The sequence below is a fragment of the Diabrotica virgifera genome, chromosome 2 (genome assembly GCF_917563875.1).
Source record: "Diabrotica virgifera virgifera chromosome 2, PGI_DIABVI_V3a".
Lineage (NCBI taxonomy): Eukaryota > Metazoa > Arthropoda > Insecta > Coleoptera > Chrysomelidae > Diabrotica > Diabrotica virgifera.
In genome coordinates this window covers 34,307,420-34,325,549 of record NC_065444.1, presented here as the reverse complement: position 1 = coordinate 34,325,549, position 18,130 = coordinate 34,307,420, and positions in this window count along the sequence as shown.

Sequence of the window (18,130 nt, the reverse complement as noted above, 5' to 3'; positions counted from 1 at the left end):
TACTAATAAATTTTAATAACATATTTTCTAAACAAGTAACGTTTATTCCAAATTCACTTGATAAAGCTTATAATTTTAGGAATGCAGATTTTGTTAACTTATATTCAAGTATCCTACAGAGTGATTGGAGTTTTATCGAATGCTGCGACGAAGTAGATATTGCTGTACAAACTTTTTATAATAAAATTTATGACATTTTTGATAAGCATATTCCGGTTTACAAAAATCATGCTCATAAATATCCACCTTGGTTTGATTCTGAGATTATAAAAAACATAAAACTAAAAGTTAAATTCCGACGCAAATATAAAAAATCTAAGATTCATTCCGATTTTATTGAGTTTAAAAGATTACGACGACTAATAAAATATCAGGTCAAGGTGGCATATGACAATTACTTGGAGGATATTCAAACAAATATTTCTCAAGACAAAACTAAGTTCTGGTCTTACATTCACTCTAGAAATAAATCATCACGAATTCCTGGAAACATGAGTTTTGAGGGAAGTGATTACAAAGATCCGCAAGCCATAGTGAATGCTTTTGCGGAATTTTTCAGTAGTGTTTATTTAGTTTCTGATGAAGAAGGTGGTTGCAATTATCCAATAAACCCATATATGACATCAATTAATTTTCAATCGGTTACAGAGGATGAAATAAATGCTGCTATCAGAAAGTTAAAAGATAAGATGACATCAGGCCCTGACAAGATTCCCTCGTTTCTTATTAAAGGTTGCGCTGGTGCATTTGTCATACCTTTAACCAAGATTATAAACTTATCTATACAACAAATGAAGTATCCAGAACTATGGAAGGAAGCAAGGGTGTGTCCGATATTTAAGGCTGGGGTGAAGTCAGAAATAGAAAACTATAGAGCTGTCTCTATTTTATCTAATTTTTCAAAGGTTTTCGAAATCGTATTATATAATAGGATCTTATCTTCTGTTCAACTTTATATTTCATCTCATCAGCATGGTTTTGTTAGTAAAAGATCAACTGTAACCAACTTGGTTTATTTTACCCAATATCTTTCTGAAGTTATTGACGATAATGGCCAAGTTGATGTTATATATACCGATTTTTCGAAGGCTTTTGACAGAATTGATCATGAAGTATTACTTAGCAAGCTTTCAACATTTGGTTTTACTGACAGTGCTCTTTTATTGTTAAAATCGTATCTTCAGGGAAGGATGCAGTTTGTAGCATATAATGGTTATGTCTCAGAAAAATATCTTGCTGCGTCTGGTGTGCCTCAAGGTTCCAATCTCGGTCCATTGCTCTTTCTACTATTTATTAATGACCTTCTTGAAAATATTTCATGCGAAAGATTGGGCTTTGCTGACGATTTGAAAATATTTTCTACTATTAGGGAGCTGGATGATTGTAACCAACTTCAGCAGAATATAGAAATATTGGAAAATTGGTGCAACAGCAACAAATTACAACTTAACACAAAAAAATGTAAAGTAGTCACTTTTTCTAGGAAGTCAAGTTTATTTGTATTTAACTATAGTTGTCACGATAGAATATTAGAAAGGCAGAACACGGTTAAGGATTTGGGTGTAATTTTTGACACAAAACTCACTTTTGTGGAACATATGTGTGTTAAAGTTTCTGAAGCGTTGAAGGCTTATGGGTTTTTAATTCGCAATTGTAAGTCATTTAATAATATAAAGTCATTAACATTGCTATATTATACTTATGTCCGCTCTAAACTTGAATATGCCAGTATTGTATGGAGTCCTTTCTATGATTGTCATAACATTGCAATTGAAAGCGTTCAGAGAAAATTTCTAAAATTTTTAATGTTTAAAGTAAATGGTCTTTATCCGGCTAGAGGTATAGATAATAATTACTTGTGTGATCGTTTTAGTATGTGTAGTTTAGAATTAAGAAGAAAAGTTGCATCTTTAATTTTTTTGTACAAACTTGTTAATAATGCAATTGATTGTATTTCAATATTACAAAACATTAATTTTAATATTCCAAGGTCAAATTTAAGAACAAATGTATTATTTAGGTGTACAAGAGCTCGTACAAATATTCTATGTAAGGCTCCTATTAATGTAATGTGTAGAAATTTTAATGTTATTGGTAAGCATTGTGACATTTTTTCATGTTCTCAAAGGAACTTTATAAAAGTAGCTATTGAGTGTCTGAAATAAGCACTAATTTTTTATTTTATTTTTTTTATTAATTTATTTTCTTTTTCGGTTTGAATTTATATTAATTTTAGTCTAACTTGTATTATTAATGTTATTTTTTTGGTACTACTGCTTAAATCTTACCTATAGGTGTTATAAATTATGTAATATTTTTATCATTGTCCTGTAAATGGGAAGCTGTTGGGCAATAAAGCTATTATTATTATTATTATTATTATTATACTCCCTTTACTTTAACAGGTTACAATATTTCTCATACATACTGACAAATTTAATAGACCAAGTGAAGTATACAAAAATACTTAAACATACTTACTATTATTATAAAATATCTTATTCCCGAGGAAGGCAAATCCAAAGACACAAAAATTATAATAAATATATTTACTAAAAACACCAATAATATATTCTTTTCACATCTTACACCTTACCTAACTTCTACACACCTTATTTGCGCTACATAAAGATGTAGCGACTAATACCATACTGTCGGTGTGCGCATGCGCCGGGGAATGTAAAAATTCACCCTCGTGCCTAAACAAGTATAACTTCAATAAAGAACATAAACGGTGTCATAACATATCGACTTGTACAAGGCATTTGTCCATCTAAGATGTGTATAAACCTTCGTTTGTCCAGTTAAGAGAGAATATGTGATTGTTTTATTCAAAACAATCTTCGTATGTGCTCATAGTCCAGGGCGCATCTGTTTTGAGATGGACGTTGAGAGGTGACTCAAATTTTTTTGCAGAAATTGCTTGAAAATAAGTCAAATAATAATATTTGAGTTATCCTCCCTCTCAAAAAGGTCCGGAACATTGTTTAAATAATCAAAATGTCAAAAATTGAAGGAAAAATTCGATTTTTTTCTTCGTTTTTTGATTATAACTTTAAAAGTATTCATTTTCGAGAAAAGTTGTACTGACATAAAAGTTGTGTAATTAAATTTCCTACAACGTAGAATTGGTTAAAAATTTAAAAAATAGTCACCCTAGTTGCAAAATAGCAATAATTTCGAAAAAAACCATACAAAAACAAGTATTCGCATTTTACGTTATTCAACCATTTATGCTAAACTTAGGACCTTCATATTTCACCCAGAAAAACTTCATGATACAGTAAAACAACACTATAAATTTCATTAAGATCGGTTCAATAAATTTTGCAAAATAAATTTTGCAATCCAGCTTTCGCAAAAAAATTCATTTTTTCAAAATGCTACAGGACTGAAAACAAAGCAGACAGCAAGTCGAATTTTTTTTTGCTTATAGGAGCGTACTGTGCCTTTCATTTGCAATTTTCAAAATTAAAATCGATTAATTACCACGGCGTCAGAAAATTTTTGAAATAAACAATAATTTTTGATGCTACGCGCAGGACAGCGGTGTTCGATTCACACAAGTTGATTTCCACCAAAATTTCTTCCAATGATTATCTAATATATTATTATCGTACTCTATATTTTGTTTTATTTTAATATTTTAATTCCACAAAAATCAAACTAATTTTATTATTGTTTGTGAAATATTGTTTAAACAATTGCATATATTTAAAAATAATAAACTTTTATTATTTAAGTTAAAATATATGAACAAAGAAAGTTTTTGCTAATAAAAGTGTTATTTCAAAGGATAGAGTATGTGTTTTTATTTTGCAATAAACAAATTTATTTATTTATATCGAAATGTAATAAAAATTAAAATGTATCAATCATTGTCAAATTCCATTGGAATGCCCAATCAGAGCAAACTATCCGCTGTCCTGCGCGTAGCACCAATAATTAATGTTTATTTAAAAAAATTCCTGACGCCGTGGTGTTAATCGATTTAATTTTGCAAAATTGCAAATGAAAGGTACAGTACACTTCTATACGCAAAAAAATTTTCAACTTGCTATCTGCTTTATTTTCAGTCCTGTAACATTTTGAAAAAATGAATTTTTTTTACGAAAGCTGGATTGCAAAATTTATTTTGCAAAATCTGTTGAACCGATCTTAATGAAATTTAAAGTATTGTTTTACTGTATCATAAAGTTTCTTATGGTAAAATATGAAGGTCCTATGTGTAGCATAAATGGTTGAAAAACGTAAAATGCGAATACTTGTTTTTGTATGTTTTTTTCACAATTATTGCTATTTTGCAACAAGGGTGACTATTTTTTAAATTTTTAACCAATTCTCTATTGTAGGAAATTTAATTACGCAACTTTTATGTTAGCACAACTTTTCTCGGAAATGAATACTTTTAAAGTTATAATCAAATAACCAAGAAAAAAACCGAATTTTTCCTTAATTTTACGACATTTTGATAATTTAAACAATGTTCCGGACCTTTTTGAGAGGGAGGATAACTCAAATATTATTATTTGATTTATTTTCAAGCAATTTCTGCAAAAAAATTTGAGTCACCTCTCAACGTCCAAATGTACTAATATTTTTACAGATGCGCCCTGGTCTATCAAGGAAAGTGACACATTTATCTTTCCTTTTGCAGTATTTTTTGTTTAATTGTTTTTACTTGTATTTACATTGACATCAATAAAAAGTATAAGTCTATTAACCAGATAATAATAACGATATTACCTATATTCTGTATTACAAGAGCCACTTTTGATAAATAATGCTTCGTAAATTTTTTGTTATTGTCGTTAGTGTCACAATTCAAAAAAAAAATTTTTTTTTAATATTCTTAGCAGAATTAATACACTATTTTGTAGACCTTAAAAAACCTTTGTAACTGACTAAAATAGTTATCATACTAATTTTAACAGTTTTTGAATTAAACCCAGAAAAGTTCTAGCACAAATTTTAAACATCGTTTTCTTGATATTTTACTTCTTTGACTTATGACACTGTTTGAGTGGAGATGCGATTTGTAAGCAAGTTATATGAGAATATTAGCGTCCAATTTATAGGACAATACCAAAAACTTTTTTCAACCATTAAAGTTTATTTAAATTTGTAAAAGCGTCTTATTTATAGGACATTAAATTTTATTTTTTTCTAGCATTAAAATTTGTTTATAGTTGAAAAAACGTCCCATTTAGAGGACACTAATTTTTTTTTCGATTATTGAAATTTGTTAAATAATAAATTTTGTTTGATTATATTACCAATGCATATTTAATAAAAAACATAAACATTGGACAAAGTCGATCTTGTCGGGATTTACACATTTAATAATAAAAGTTTGATTTTGACGCTAATAATTTTAGTATGGTATAAAAAATATATTTTACTGTCCTATATAGGGTGAGGCAGATAAAGGGCCTATTAGAAATATCTCGAGAACTAAAGGTAACTGAATTATGAAAATTGGAATAGTGGGGTTTTGAAGACTGATCTATTTAATGAAAATATTTTCATCTACTTGGTACTTCCGGTTATACCGGAAGTTGCTTATAACTTCGTTTTTTTAAATGGGACACCCTGTATATTTTGACATTTTTGGATTCTCCTGGATTTCTTCTTTCTTAAAATATAATGTTTTGTAACATTATACAGGGTAGGTTAAAAGATATTTACGTTTTCTTATTAATTTCGTAGCAATATTCACACCCTGTAGGATTGTAGTAGTTTGACATAATAAACTCTATTTATATTCAAATGATTTTCAATACAGTCTACTATTGTTAGCAATTATTAGTATAGCTAAATTTTTAATTTTAGTATACAGGGTGGGTCTAAACTCGGAATGAGTATTTTCTGAGTTTTCTTAAATGGAACACCCTATATTTTAGTATTGTAATGAAATGGTATTTAATGGTACTTTTTTATTTCTTAAGCATTCCCTATACCTAACTGCTTTAATTTGTGCTTAATTGTTAATCGCACCAACAATCTTAACTTCGATGGTATTTTGACAGTTCAACCATTATTGGCAATTTTAAGTATCAGTCTAGATTAATATGTATTTATTTCCAAAAAATTATTTGTGATTGAATATTTTCACGGCCAACCTAATACAATTTCACATATTTTGTGTTGCAATATAATTAATGTTTTACTTGAATCACCAATAACTCACAAATTAAAGCAGTTAGGTATAGGGAGTGCTTAAGTAATTAAAATATACCACAAAACAGCATTTCATTACAATACTAAAATACAGGGTGTTCCTTTTAAGAAAACTCAGAAAATACTCATTCCGTGTTTCGACCAACCCTGTATACTAAAACCAAAAATTTAGCTATACTAATAATTGTTAACAATAGAAGACTATATTAAAAATCATTTGAACATAAACAGAATTTATTATGTCAAACTACTACAAGCCTACAGGGTGTGAATGTTGCTACGAAATTAATAAGAAAACGTAATTATCTTTTAACCTACCCTGTATAATATTACAAAACCTTATATTTAAAGAAAGAAGAATTCGAGGAGAATCTAAAAATATAAAAATATACAGGGTGTCCCATTAAAAAAAACGAAGTTACAATCAACTTCCGGTATAACCGGAAGTAGCAAAGAGACCAAAATATTTTCATTAAATAGTTCACACCTTAAAACCCCTGTATAACAATTTTCATGATTTTCTTACCTTTAGTTCTCGAGATATTTCTAATAGGCCCTTTATCTGCCTCACCCTGTATATAGGTCACTGGAATTTAGTGATATCAAAATATGCTACACTTGTACAATATTAAGAATTTTATACATTTCACTGATAATGCATGTGTCGATAAAGGGATAAAGACTACAGAGGATTCAAAGTAATACCTGTTGTCAACATGATATAATATTACATTTAAAAATATGGAGTTTTTGAAAATCAATAATTGTCAATTGACGAAAGGATGTCAAATACTAAGAACATAACTCATTGAAGTAATTTATACGTGAAATGCCTATTCGATTCAGCTATAAATTTTGGGCTCTTTGTGGAAGTAGCGGATATTTTTGTAATTTTGACAGTTGAGCTTGCAAACAATCACTAAGAATGATCGTAAAGATTTTAATTTTGAATCAAAAGTAGTACATACTTGATATATTCATATTAGACTCTATTTCTGAACCTGCAAGTCACTGGGTGTTTTTTGATAATTTATTTACAGGCAGATATTTGTTAATTGATTTAAAATATGTGGATATCTAGCAACATGAATATAGATTATAGAAATGTCCTATAATGATACAGAAACTCTTAGCAAAGAAGCCCGCGATTTCATTGCTGAAAAACGTGGTGTAACTGTGTAACCTTAACCTAACATTAAACAAAAAACAAAATATCTCTTGATATATGGACGGCCTCAGTGCAAAAGATAACAAGTCATTTTTCTGATTTTTTTTTATCATGTGATATTCATTGGTTTATCAAAACTCTGTGCAAAAAGAAACAAGTCCACTACCACTGAAAGGCTACATTTTTTTGAAAATTTCATTTGTGCAAAAGGAAATAAGTGGACTTGTTACCTTTAGGGCAGTACTTGAATTTATCACCAAAATCACTGTCTGGTTGACTTGTTTCCAATCAGTAAAAGTTCATAAAATTATTTTATAATAAAATTAGTATTTTTGTGCATTGGAGTTGCTGAAAAAAAGAAATAGAACCTGAGTAAGTTTGTGTCAATGGTAACAAGTGAGGAAAATATTGTGCATTTTGTAACAAGTCTAGAAATTTAATTAAATAGAAAATCTAACTATAAAATTTTTTAAAGTTCAATAAGAACCACTATTTTGTATCGTTTTCTGAAAAAATTAAAAACATTATTCGAAAAAAACCCAAGAACCATTTTTTCCTTTCCTCAAAACCAGGAAATTTCACTTGTTACCTTTTGCACTGAGGCTGTCCATATATCATAAACACAACCAATTTATTAAAAAAAAACCAATAGCTGATATTAAAGACCAATTATTATTCACTAATCTAAAACATAACATACAGAAAACACAGCTGCAACTTAGACAGACGAAGTTTCGGAGATGCGCAGTTTTCCTTGTACAAAAAATAGTGGAATATTGAATAACCTTTCAGTCAGCGCAAAACTCATCGACTATTTAAGATAATTGATAAGAGAAAAATATATTATCGTATAGGTAACAAGTGCTTTAACCAACTGACAATTGAAATTTCGATATAAATTATAATAAAATTCTAAGATATAAATATTCTTTTTCTCATCAGCATCTTTTAGTGCGGCACAGTTTTTCGATTTCTTTCTAACGCATTACATTTTATGTGACAGAAAAAGGCACGTCGGTGATTACAGAGATTTATAACATTTATTCTAGTTGTCGATAGATTGCGCTATAATCGAAATAACGAATTATATAATATATCTACGAATATAATCTGTACAATTTTTAAGACTATACAAATCAAAGAAAATACCATTTTATAAACGCAATAAACACAATTGATTTGTTTTTATGCCAAATTGCAAATACAATGTGACAACTGTCAGATTTAACTAAAATGTCATGTTAGAATAAATGTTATAGTCCATATGGTGAGACCGCTCCCGTCTGAAAAACATTTCTAATTCTGTTTCTCTGCGGATAGTACATGCTTTCACGGTTTTTGCTCTAAATTTTAAAGAACCGCCTGGATTGACGTGAAATTTGGCATACGCATAGCTAACATGTCAAAGATAAAAAGTGATATTGTGCCGATGTGTGCTTTTGCCCTGGGGGTGACTTTCACCCCTTTTGGGGGTGAAAAAATACATGTCCAAAATAAGTCCGGAAATGGATAAACTGACTAATTTTAAGTAACTTTTGTTCTAAAGAGCTTTTTCGACAAGTCAACACTTTTCGAGTTATTTTCGAGTGAATGTGTTCATTTTTCAACAAAATAACTACATTTTTAGACGGTTTTTCGTCAATAACTCAAAAAGTAAGTATTTTGTGGAAAAATACTCTCTTAGCAAAAATATAACCTGTAAAAAAGTAAAAAAAAAATGGTGTACGCGTTATGTCTCTGGACCTCGTAAAACCAGAGTTATAGCCGATGAAAAATAGATTCATATTCACCAAATTTCAAATAGAATATTTCGAAGTGAAATATCCAAACAATTAAGCACTTTTTGGGGAAAATCTATGATAACTTTTTTAAAGTGTTTACAAAAAGCTTTATTTCTGTTTTTATAAAAAGTTTTTAGCAATTAATTTAAGCAAGTTACGCTTAAAACAAAGTTGGTCCCTTTTGTTTTGGCAAAAAAAATCGGGAATACCACCCCCTAATTAGCAACTTAAATAAAATTAATCGTTACCGCTCCACAAATTATTTTACTTATGTTGTGTTTATATGATCTGTAAGTGTCATCGGTTCACAGTGCTTATTTTTGAAAAAATTTGGTTTTAAAGTAAAACTTTTAAAAATTTTAATTTTGAAAAGAATGATTTTTTTTTTAAAATAACTTAAAAATTGTTAGAGATACCAAAAATCTCGAAAAACAAAAAAAGTCAGCATTGCTTTTCTGAATATCACGTATTTTTTTTGTTTTTCTGTTAGACAAAACTTGATTAAGTTTTGGTGTTTCTAAATTTGCATACATTCGTGATCAGTGACTCGTTCAACCCTTTTTAACTACAGCCCTTTTAAAAACAAGGACTTTAAACCGATGAAACTTACAGATCATATAAACAATACATACATGAGTCAAGAAACTTGTGAAGTTGTAACGATTAAGTTCATTTGAGATACTAATTAGGGGGTTATTTTCCTGATTTTTTTACCAAAAAAGGGACTAACTTTATTTTGAGCGTAACTTGTTCATTTTTGAGGCTACAAATTTTTTTATAGAACAAAAATGAAGCTTTTTTTAAACACTTTAAACAAGTGGTAATAAGTTTTTCCCGAAATGTGCTTAATTTTTGGTTATTTCACGTTAAAATATTCCATTTGGAATTTGGCGAATATGAACCTATATTTAATTAGCTATAACTCTGCTTCTACTAGGTATAGAGACGTGATATTATATACACCATTTTTTTTAAATTTTTTACAGGCTATATTTTTGCTAAGAATGTTTTTTCGGCAAAATACTTACTATTTGAGTTATTTGCGAAAAACCGTCTAAAAGCGTGGTTATTTTGTTGAAAAAATTAACATATTCACTGGCATATAACTCGAAAAGTATTGACTTAGTGAAAAAACTCTATAGAACAAAAGTTACTTAAAATTAGTCAGTTTATCCATTTCCGGACTTACTTTGGACGAATATTTTTTCACCCCCAAGAGGGGGTGAAAACCACCCCCGGGGCAAAATCACATATCGGCACAATATCACTTTTTTCTTTGACTTGTTAGCTACGTGTATGCCAAATTTCATGTCAATCCAAGCGGTTCTTTAAAATTTAGAGGTTTTGCAATATTTTACCGTTAAAGAACGTACTAGGATTCATATTCAAAAATGTCCCCTTTAAACAAATCTGAAGGGTGCCGGACGGAATTTTTGAGCAGAAATTGTTTAAAAATTTTTTTAAACAAATACATAAGAACCCTTTAATTGCTCCAAAAAATATATTTTTAGGTTTTTCGGGTCATTCTAAACGAGAAAGGTCTCTAGTGATTTTTCTCAAAAATTGACAGTTTTCGAGTTATAGGTGATTTAAAACTAAAAAATGCGAAAATACGCATTTTCGAGGCTTAAAAATTCATATTTAAATTAGTATTTTTAAGGGTGCCAATAACTTGGATTAAAGCCTAAACATTCCTTTTCAAGATTCCGAGGAGTGATCGGGTCTAACTTCAATGTAGACCGTAGTTTTTAAATTGGTATTTATGCGTGTCCATCCGGTTTTTTGCCGGTGCGGCGCGCACTATTTTCAAAAATCTTTTATTTTCCTCCGAAACATATTTTTTCTAAATTCTTTGGGACATTCTAAATAAAATAAGTTTCTTGACATTTTTCTCAAAAGTTAATAGTTTTAAAGTTATAAGCGATTTAAAATCAGAAAAAAGACAAAAAACACATTTTTGCATTTTAAATCGCTTATAACTTTAAAACTAGTAACTTTTGAGGGAAATGTCAATAAACTTATTTTATTTAGAATGTCCCAAAAAATCTAGAACAAATATTTTTAGGAGGAAAATAGGAGATTTTTGAAAATAGTACGCGCCGCACCGGCAAAAAACCGGATGGACACGCATAATAACCAATTAAAAAACTACGGTCTAAATTAAAGTTAGACCCGATAGCTCTTCGGAATCCTGAAAAGGAATGTTTAAACTTTAATACAAGTTATTGGCACCCTTAAAAATACTAACTTAAATATGAGTTTTTAATCAAGTATATTCAAATGGGAAATAAGCCACAATTTTACCTAAAAATGATTTTATTAACGTTTCGACGCCCAAGTCGGGTGTCGTTGTCAAAATACAAAATAATACAACGACACCCGACTTGGGCGTCGAAACGTTAATAAAATCATTTTTAGGTAAAATTGTGGCTTATTTCCCATTTGAATATACTTGATTATAAAAATGCCACAAGAAAATAGCTTCAGAACAACATGAGTTTTTAAGCCTCGAAAATGCGTATTTTCGCATTTTTTAGATAAATCGCCTATAACTCGAAAACTTTCAATTTTTGAGAGAAATCACAAGATACCTTTCTTGTTTACAATGACCCAAAAAATATATTTTTTGGAGCAATAAAAGGTGATCTTATGTATTTGTTTAAAAAAAATGTTTAAACAATTTCTGCCTAAAAATTCCGTCCGGCACCCTTCAGATTTGTTTAAAGGGGACATTTTTGAATATGAATCCGCAGAGAAACCGAATTAGAAATGTTTTTCAGACGGGAGCGGTCTCACCACATGGACTAATATAAATGTGTATTATCACGGGCTTACATTTTTTCTATCATTTGTGACGCACTGAAAAATGCTCATGAAAAATACCATATACTTACATTTTATTAATGCTCAGTTGATAAATATATAGATAGACTATCTAAACAACATATTTCGAGCGATCTTGTCTAATTTAAATATTATTAAAACATTTATACACTAAAATGTTTTATACACTAAAATTTCAAGTTGTAATATACTCTTTTAACAATATAATACAACAGGAAAAACTGTCTCAACCATGATAAAATTATCACAATTTAAATTTTTTTTGTGGTAACAATTCTGTAAAATTTTATAATAATTTTATTATATTTACGAAAATTCAGGATTACTGGTGTTTAATGATTTTATTTAACTTCGATGTTACCAACGATGTTAACGAAAAAATATTCATACATACTTTCGGTTATTCTAACCTTAACCCTTAAACGCCCAACCTTTTTTAGGTTTCATGTACGCCCAAGGGTGGGTAAAAAATGTCCACCTCCAAAATAGCTAATATATTTATTGAGAGATGTTGGAAATGAATTAAACTTAAGGATCTTATGCTTAATAAACACAGTATCTTGTAAAATATTAATATAAACAATTTACAAACCTTACAACCAAATTAAAATGTACATCAAAATTAACATACCAGTAAAAGACAATAATTCAAATTTGTCGATTTTCTCCACATTCTTCCTTTCAGCCTCCTCATTGGCGCATAATTATGTCGATTATATAATTATACGTCGATAATTATATGAATTATGTTCTTACCAACGAGCAATTATATAGAAACCTTTAGTAACAAGTATTACCAAGAATGTACTTTTTATGCCCACCCATATTTAACTCAAGCCATTAATTTTATTTTCAAAAATATCGGTAGAAACAATTTAACTTTCGATAAAAGGCTGTACTTTTAACAATAAATAATTTTTGGAAAATTTTTAAACACGTAATAAATATGTTACAAGGGAATACGCATTAGGTGGACATTTTTTACCCACCCTTGGGCGTTTAAGGGTTAATGCCCAGTGTCTTATTTATAGTTGGGGTCATTATTAAAATATGCAAAAAAGTGCAGTGATACGATACTCTTGATTTCGCAATCCGATAGTGTATATGTAGTGTGTTTTAATTAAATGTCTTGTTACTTAGTAAAGTCGACTTCACTGTCTTTACAAAGAAACGCTGATTGTATATCCGAACGTCTGCGGTCCTTCATATAAGTAAAATTTTGAAATAAAAAAAATAATTTGTGCCTTAATGGGTTAATTGTCACCATACTTGGTGATAAACGCAAAGTGCCTGAATACTCAATAAATTGCATGTCTTTATATATCGGAAATTTATTATAGATTTAATGGTTGTGGTTTCAAATTACTAGACCCAGATTGTGTATCAACGACGCTTCTGGAATTTGAAGTTAAAAAGACCTGTAAACAACTAGGGAATTTAATCGACTGCATATTTGTAAGCAAGTTATATGAGAATCATGGAGCTAATATTAAATTTATTGTCTCTTGGAAGCTGATAACCTTCTAATAGCAAAAAAACGTGTAATGAATAGTATCGGAAAATTTCATAGTTATAGGTCACACATAAAATTACACAAGAATTCACAAATACTATAGGTATATGCAACGAGCATTTAATGATTGTCATTATGAAGTGAGTATGACGGATACGAACCGAGCCACCTAGCGGAGATTTTCTTATAGAATACGAGCTTCGTAATGATAATTAAATGCAAGTTGTATACTTGTTTTTTCTTATGATCATTCACAACAAAAATATATTCAAATTTATTAATTTTGTAAAGTAAAGAAATTAAGTATACATATGGTTAAATTAATTATTTTGTTGATTTATATTTTTAATGTTAGATACAATTATTAAAAATAATTTGAGGGTACATTTTTAGTATTCGTATCATCTTCAGACATTTTCTTAAAAAGATTTAGTTATTAAATTAGTCAGTTTGTTTACATATTAAGAACTGTCAAAGCGTATGTATTTGACTAGCTATTGGTCACTGAGCATGCGCCACCTTGATCCCCAGTGCCATATCGCGATTCTATTGGTTAAAAATCTGTATCGTAATGAAAATCTGTATCATAATGAAGCTCATTATGATATAGGTAATGAAATCATAATTGATATATTAAAGTATAAGAATAGAAAAAGATAATTATAAATTATTTTTTCTATTCTCATACTATAATATCAATTATGATGTCACTGCCTGTATCATAATGAACTTCATTATGATACAGATTTTCATTAACATACAGATTTTTAACCAATAGAATCGCGATATGGCATTTGCGATAAAGGTGGTACACGCGCAGTGACCAATGGCGAGTCAAATACATACGCTTTGACAGTTCTCAATATGTAAACAAACTGTCAAACTGACAAATTACTTAATTTGTTTGCGTTACAAAATTAATAATTTTGAATTTATTTTTTGTTGTGAATGATCATAGAAAAAATAGTGTACACAACTTGCATTTAATTATCATTATAAAGCTGGTACACTTCGCGTCATATAAAATTGGTACACTTTTTTTTCCCAATGTAAACCTGTGTTTAGACCAGTGATGTGGGAGAGAGGGGATATGACATAAGATATGCTCTCGTGTTTACTAAATGGGACCACTTGATTTGACACTTTTGGAAAAGGCAATATATGTTGTTAATTAATTATTAAAATTGTTAATTATATATATTTATATAATATAGGTAATACAATTTTATAATTATATACTTTATATAAAACAGAATATACTGCTAAAGAGTTGTTTCGCCATATTGCCTTCCTTATTTATCCCGTGAAAGCGATCCCATCTACTTCACCTCATGTCACATCCCCTCCCTCCCACATGACTGGTTCAGACTGACAATTATTGTTCGTGAATCACTTCGCTGTTGCCATCACAGATAACGGAATTGCACTAAATCTAAATACAAAAAAAATAACGTTTAAAATGTATATTTCGAATTGTAATATGTACATATATTTAAATTCCATACTTGTTCACCGTAAACGTTATTCATTTTGTATTAATTTCAAATTAAATTTTTAATTTTCCAGTGTGTTTTATTTATTCTACACAACTTAATGCAGTTTTGTCCTACAATTTACGAGAAACCAATCACACCTCTCGATTTGACATTAAACATAATAATTTAAAGTCATGTCAAGATTTATATCTGTCATTATTTTTGAATTGAAATATTTTCATAATAATAAAACACGAATCAATGTATGGATACTTAATTGAGATGACGGAAAATTACCATTGTTTTAGTTTTTAGTATATTAAAAAATGCGGTCTGTCGCTCAGCCCCGTTTTTACCTAATTTGATATAATATTTTCGTTGAACTGGCAACGTTGCCCTAGAAATTAGAATGACACTTGTGACAATATCAACTTACACCACTTGAAAAACACGATTTTCGGTTATAAGAATTGTACCAGTTTTTTTTGACGCGAAGTGTAATCTATAAGAAACTCGCCGCTTACGGTTCGTTTCTTATCCCTCATACTCGCTTCATAATGACCATCATTAAATGCTCGTTGTATAATATGCTAAGGTACCTCACCCAAATAAGACCCTGTTCCAAATAAAGCCCATCGATTGTTTTTACTAAAAAAAAATCGAATATTTCTCAAGGTGACGTTTGTCTCTGGACGCTACTGGCATCTAATGGCTAAATCATAGAGTTATATATTAGCATAGAGAGAGTGTCATTCAGAGCGAAGTGACGACACCATCTTTTTTATTTGGATTAGTGCTGTTTCACTCTTACGCATAGTAAAGCTGCTACAGTTGTCCTCCTCTTACGTGCCTATATTCACACTGAATGTCATTATAGATTTTCGATACAATGTGTTAGAAAGAGATGCAAGCAAACCAGTCCATGAGATCTTGTCGTCAGGAAGCGCGGAAGGTAGGCTCCCTCTAAATATATACCTCTATGGGCTAAATATGAAATTAAATCGAGGTTAAGTGTGACTACGCTATGTTGATGTCAGCATAGAAAAAAGTGTTGTGTGATTTGGTAGAATGCGATCTTACCCTTCAAAAAATATGTCACGTATTTCAGCACCTGTTTAATTGGAAGGATACTACAAATCTGGCCTCCACATAAGTGGTCTGTAGCTTCTACATGATAGGTGTGAAATTTTAAACATTCTTGCTGTTGATTGGATAGGAAGAGTGGCATAATCTAGCCTCCATGCTAGGTACATCATAGCCTCCATACGGTACTTCCAATATTTAATATTTTATTTATTCAAGTGGATAATAAAGGTAAAACACAAACAACTTTTATTTCTTACTTATTTATTTAAACAATAATGTGCCATTTTACATAGAAATATGAGTAATTTGAATTAAATAAATGTTTACTTGTCGAATTTTTCAACCGTCTGCACACAACAGCTGAACGGAGCCATTAGACCTAACAACAAAACGTGACATAAAATGTGTATTTTAAAACTGTTGGACAAACAGTACTTGCAATCAGAAAAACTTACCTTTAAAAAGGTACTCGATTATGAAATAACAAAAATATCAAAAAACACGACTGAATATCAGCTTTTTATGGTGACACAAACACATCACATAACCGACCATATAAAATAAGTGAACGACAACGAACGAACGAACACGAACACAGATTACAAATTCACAGATAGCGCAGGATTTGTCAAAAGTCATGTTCCACCAATCACAAGGTCGACATCAGCGCCTCTAACTAAATAGAAGGAAAATAAATACGATTACATGTATTTTATTAGAGTGAGCGGGGCATGGATGTCAGTTGCTTGTCCAGACTGGCTAGGCGCACATCAAATTACTATTTTTAGGTATTTATGAATTTATTGATAAGTTTTAAAATAAAAGTGATAAATAATTGTGTTATATATGATCTGATAGCTTATAATTTATATAATAAACAACATGTAAAATAACGTACTGTAACGTTTGAGTATTTATAGTTTTTCATAAAAATACAGGACAAGACACGGGTAAAGAAGCTGTCCCTATTAAGGCTCACCGGTAGAGTTCTAAACAAGGCCCGCGGGCCTTATTTGGTGCCTGTACATTTTCAGCAATGTTTATTTATTTAAAGCTTGTTTTTAAAACATCACCCAGAGGTCGGAAAAAGAAAAACACAAAGCATGAACCCTGGAAGAGCAGCCAAACTTAATAAGTTTATAGTAAACGACTATTATAACAAGTTAAAAGAGGTGCTGTCTAAATTGGACATTTTTGATAAACCGCATTTGATTTTTAATATGGATGAGAAAGGATGTCGACTTTCTCTACATATATAACAATTAGTCTATGCTAAAAAGGATCAAAAAGGGTACATATGGTTGCTCCTGAACATGGTGAAAATGTTACCATAGTTTCATGTGAAAACGCTCTGGGCCAAGTTATACCTCCAATGATTCTCTTCAAAGGAAAAAGAATGCAGCCAGAATGGCAAGATAATCTTCCAGCTGGTTCGACCATTGAAATGGCAGAGAAAGGATCAAAGACAACATCAACCTTTATAAAATGGGTTCACCACTTTGCAAAGTTCAAACCACAAGGTCCCGTTTTACTTATTTTCGATGGAGCTAAGTCTCACTTAGACGCAGGTATTGTTGTTGCAGCTGACCTCCATGGCATTACACTTTTTTGTATTCCTATCAACACTACACACGAGCTACAGTCGATGGACAAATCTGTATTTGCGCCTTTTGAAGAATATTGGGACCAAGAGGTTTTGTTGTACTGGATCACCACAAAAACTGACGAAGGGCGTACGATTAATAAAAGAATTTTCGAAAAAATATTTTCCAAAGTCTGGCCAAGAGCTGCTACACCTCATAATATTTCAATTGGGTTTCGTGCCACATGAATCTATCCGCTTGACCCTAATGTTATCCCGGAACAAGCATTTGCTCTATCTGAACTGTCGAGGCGAGATAACATAAATGAAGAAGATACTCCATCGCTTAAACAATCGAGGACCGATGACAGCCAGGCACCAATGATACAAGAACGACACCCCTCTAAGAAAAAGTGTCAGAAAAGAAAGATTTATTCTTCGCCAGATTCAAGTACAACTTCACTTTCCGACATCTTATCTTTTCACGATGATTCCAGTAAT